Here is a 4,919-nt window from a genome sequence, read left to right on the forward strand (position 1 = left end):
CGCAACCTGTGGATGCGCGGAAACATGCTGGATGTTCCTTTGAATGGGTTGAGCAGGCCGTTAATTTGGCGCCCACGTAAGCCAGTGTTCTTTATTTTAAAGATTTGATTTATTTATTTTTAGAGGCAGGGAAGGCAAGAAGAGAGGGAAACATCAGCGTGTGGTTGCCTCTCGCGCGCCCCCTACTGGGGGCCTGGTCCGCAACCATGTAAGCTAGTGTTCTTTAAATATTTATTCGGAATTTATTTTGCAGAGAGGATGAATACTGTATCAAAGAAGATTGGAGGGGGAGGCCTGTTGGGGAAGGAGCCTGTTTCTCCTTCCTTATCCTAAGCGATTCAGTTCTGGACCCACACTTGCCATGCAAAAGCCCTGCTGTTAGCTAGACTCACTCATCCTCTTTGGAAGTGAGTGTGTCGCCGCCATCAGCAGTTACCAGGGCAAACCCTGGGACGCGTCAAACCCTCCAACCCACTCAACAGTCGCACACAGTGTTCGTGAGAGGGTTGTGGGTATATCGATTCCTCTCTCTCTCTCTCTTTCTCTCCATATAGATGTATCTGTTATGCGTGATGTTTTATTTACGCTTTGTGTATTATGTTGCCAGTGTTTCCTGGTAGACTTGTGGTCCGAGCTGTGTGGTGCCAGCCAAGAGAAGAGCAGGGATGAAGCCGGGGTGAGTGGTAGAGAGTCAGCCGTGCTCTCCCAGAAAGAAGGAGCAGCAAGTGGAGGCCCAGAGGGCGGGAGGATCTTGACTCTTAGAACAACTAAAATGGTGTCTGGTTGGAGGGGAAAGTGGGGAAAGTCTGGTGTCAGAGTTTGTTTTTCTCTCTTCTACGTGGCGTTAGAAAAACGGTCTTCAGACCTGGGATTCCCATGACATGTCAAATTGTTTTTATAACTGTACCTATGGTGCCCCGCAGAACGCGCACCGAGGAGCTAGGTGATGAGACCGGTGCAGTGGGTCTCCCTCCCCTCCCCCGGCTCCCGACCCGCACACATAACTCCTCCCGCCTCTGTTTGCGAAGGTATAAACAATTCTGTGAAGAAAACTACTACACTGAGTTCTTTGTGACTTGATTGGATTGTTTCCTTCATATACTGCTAGAATGGGAGCTCAAGGTCTGGTTTTTATTTTTATCTTTTTAATTCATTTTTTATTGTTTGATTTAATCTATTTTTTTCCATTACCATTTAGTCTCCTTACATCCCCTTCTCACAAGGTCTGACTTTTAAAGAGGTATTTATTTAATATACTGCTGGTATCATGATTTTAAAATCTTTTCCAGCAGAGAGGTAAAACATTTTATTATGTTATTCATTTGTGAGAACAAAATTTTTTCATGTGCTTATTGACCATTTTGTTGTTCCTTCATTAAGGTGCCTAGTCATATCATTTGCCCTATTTTTCTATTAGGATGTTTAACTCATTAAATTTCCCTACAATTGCATTTCTGTCAATTTTTCTGAGATTACTACTTTTGCCTTTTGTTGTGTTGCTATGTTACTCAATCTTTGAGGTTTTGTGACTTGAGTGATAAAGTAGGGGTCAAAGGTAGACCTGCTGTTTGTAGCTAGTATAAGGGTAGGGACCGTTGTTAAACACCTACAATATATCAGAACCTCTTATACATCATTTCCAATTTTCGTAACCACCATTCCAACCCCACGTTGTGGGTGAGGACATGGAGGCACGCAGAGGTTAAGTATCTTGTCTGAGGTCACACAGAGAAAGTGGAGAGCTCCTTACTCTTTCTAATCCTCAGGACAACCTCTATGGTGTTATTTTCTCTGCAGCCCCAGTGCCAGTGTTCCATACGTCACGTACAGAAGCACGCTGTCCAGTGGGGGATCTCATAGGCAGTTGGTGAAAATGGCAGAGGGCTGGTGAGTCAGATAGAAGGCAAGGATTGTCTCTCAGAGGCTGTGGAAAGTGAATCCCCCACCAGTGAGGAGGAGTGGGTGTGTGGTCATGGGACCCCAGTCTCTAGAAGCCATGGATGGAGTGGCTGCCCAGCTGGGTGCTCTGAAGTGACTGAATGGGCTCCCTCATGAAGCCCACAGCTACACCTCTCTAGTACCCGAGAGTGGGCCAGGCGAGCCCGCGGAGGGGTCACCGCTCTTTCCAGCCATTATCTACTACACCAGCGGTGAGTGGGGTACCAGGCAGAACCGCTGTGCCTCAGGGTCCACCAGCACAGGAATCGGACCAGACCTACCGCACTATGTCGGAGATCAGCAGAGGGTGCAGAGGGTGTGTGCAAACCCGAGGTCCCTAGCCTGTGAGACCATCAGAGAATGACCAGAAGAGGTCCACTTATCAGCAAGGACTTTAAGAACAGGGGAAAGTGGAGTCAATAACATCGATAGGTGGAAAAGAAAAGAAAAGAACAGAGGTGAGTGAGCTGGCAAGTATGGATAACATACATGTTTTCTGGTAAGAGACAAAACCAAGAGGCAGACTGCAGTATTGGTACAAAACTGAATTTGTGTGGCCGTTTGAAAATGGGCCACTTCCTTGTCAGGCACTCGCTGTGTTACATGTTTGGGTAAATAGGTCAAAGGAAGTCCCCACCTTAATTGAAGGTGCAACAAAGTTACCCAGGGGTCTGTTGGGTCTACCTGGGTGAATATTTCAAGTGTGTGGTACCTAAGGGGTTAAGAGCCTCAAGGGCTTCTTAGACTCAGGAATGAAATGGAAAGAACCAACATAACATCATTGGTCAGTGGGTTTAGTCATGTAGAGAACATTTCTGTATCTTCTTCTAAAACAAATATTTTAAAAATGGTGGTGTTTCTTGTGAGTTTTTGTAAAGTAATTTTTCTTCGAGTTAATACAAAAAAGTGATAATATTTTGCCCCATTTTGCTTGCTCGCTCATTACAAATGATTGAAATCAAGCCTCTGGAGTTGAGACTTCTGAAGACTCAAGACTGGGAACAGATCCAAATGATTTTTTTTTTTTTTTTTTTTTTACCAGGAATCACAGGGACAAGTCGAGACGAGAAGTTCCCTTGTGCCCTTTAGACTCTCTACGCAGCACCGAGAACAGTAGCAGTGGGCAAAACCCAGCGCCTCCCGAAGGGCGAAGAGTGGCTAAAAGGGAGCCAAGAAGAAAGTAGACTGTTTTCTAAGAAAGACTGGTACGTGTGAAAGCACCAGCTGTGTTCAGTGTAAGAAATATTGGAAAACACTAGTCATGAGAACTCAAGGAACCAAACTCGCATCTGATGGTCTCAAGGGTCATGTTTTGAAATGAGCCTCGCTCATCTGCAGAATGATGAAATTGCCTTTAGAAAATTCAAGCTAATTAGTGAGGATGTTGGGGGCAAAAACTGCCTGACTAATTCCCATGGCATGGATCTTACCCATGACAAAATGTGCTCTGTGGTTAAAAAATGGCAGACCACGCCCTGGCTGGTGGGGCTCAGTGGATTGAGCACAGGCCTGTGAACTGACGGGTCATCAGTTCGATTCCCCATTGGGGCACATGCCTGAGTTGTGGGCCAGGTTCCCAGTTGGGGGTGTGTGAGAGGCAACTGATTGATGTTTCTCTCCCTCTCTTCCTCCCTCTCCTCCTTCTAAAAAGAATAAATAAATAAAATCTTAAAAAATAATGGCAGACTGTGCCTGAAGCTCATGTTGATGTCAAGAATGCTGACGGTTATTTGCTTTGTCTATTCTGTGTTGGTTTTACTGAAACAACAGCAACAATCAGAATTAGAAAACTTCTTATGCTCAGCATCCGCAGGCCCACCAAATCCAGAAGAAGATGATGGAAGTCATAACCCGAGAGGTGCAGACAAACAACTTGAAAGAAGTGGTCAGTAAATTGACCCCAGGCAGCACTGGGAAAGACAGAAAAGCTTGCCAATCTACTTATTCTCTCCATCATGTCTTTGCTAGAAAAGTCAAAATGCTGAAGAAACCCACGTTTGAATTGGGAAAACTCATGGAGCTTCATGGTGAAGGAGGCAGTTCTGGAAAAGCAGCTGGGGATGAGACAGGTACTAAATTTGAACAAGCTGAGGGATATGAACCCCCCAGTCCAAGAATCTGCTTAAAATTTAGACTTTTAATGGTGATACTCTCCTGTCCCATTTTCTGGTGTCTTCCTGGAGGAATGCCATTGTGGAGGGGCCCAGCTGTGATGGAAACTTGGTGGACCTCTCTTCACAGGGGCACCGTCCCCTCCTTTGTCATCATTTGGGAGTGGTGACAGAGAGCAGGGACTGAGGTTTTTGGAGAGAGGAGGAGCTCTGTGGCGTGGTGAGTGTTTCTCACGTGCAGCAGGATCAGCCACTTCTATCTCGGGCCTGGCTGGAGACTGCCCACTGCAGAAAAGGCACAGGAAAGGGCTCCAGGCAGGAAAATGAAACCTGGTCCCCTCTGAGCTCTGTCCTTTCCTAGTTAACCTGGACCTAGAATATTGTTGAATTTATTCTGGCGACGAATAGAACATTTAATGACGAATGCCTTGACTCCTCAAACAAGTGATTCTTAAACTTATTTGGGTTACGCACACCTTTGCGGATCTAAGGCCCACTCCTCGGGAAAGTACACAGACCCACACACCCACGGATTTTGTCAGATAGTTTCAGAGGGTTGACAGGGTGCTAAAGTCCATCTGCGGCCCCTGGTTAGTGACGTTAGGAACGGTGTGGAGTCCAACCCCTTCGGCACAGCACACAAAGCTCTTTGCCATCTGGCTCTTTGCTCCTTCTCCAGCTTCTCCTAGTGCCCCTTGCATGTGACAGTTTTCAGTTCTCCTTTCTCACTTCTGCATTTCATGCACACTAATCTCTGCCTGGAATGTTCTCCTCCTTGATTGCCTGGAAACTGACTAACTTTATTAAGGCAGACTGAAGCACTTCTTTTGTTCTGTGATCTGTACCGAAAGACGGCATTTTGTTTGATAG

General features: G+C 46.0%; 1 long non-coding RNA gene across 1 annotated transcript; it reads left to right on the forward strand.

Annotated features, from left to right (window-relative positions):
- Positions 1–534: 534 nt before the first annotated feature.
- LOC128780556 (uncharacterized) lies at positions 535–3,538 on the forward strand. Its single transcript, XR_008426482.1, has 3 exons — positions 535–676; positions 1,798–2,396; positions 2,981–3,538. It is a non-coding gene; the product is annotated as an uncharacterized lncRNA (long non-coding RNA).
- Positions 3,539–4,919: the final 1,381 nt, after the last annotated feature.

Source organism: Desmodus rotundus, chromosome 3, assembly GCF_022682495.2.
Source record: "Desmodus rotundus isolate HL8 chromosome 3, HLdesRot8A.1, whole genome shotgun sequence".
Taxonomy (NCBI): Eukaryota; Metazoa; Chordata; class Mammalia; order Chiroptera; family Phyllostomidae; genus Desmodus; species Desmodus rotundus.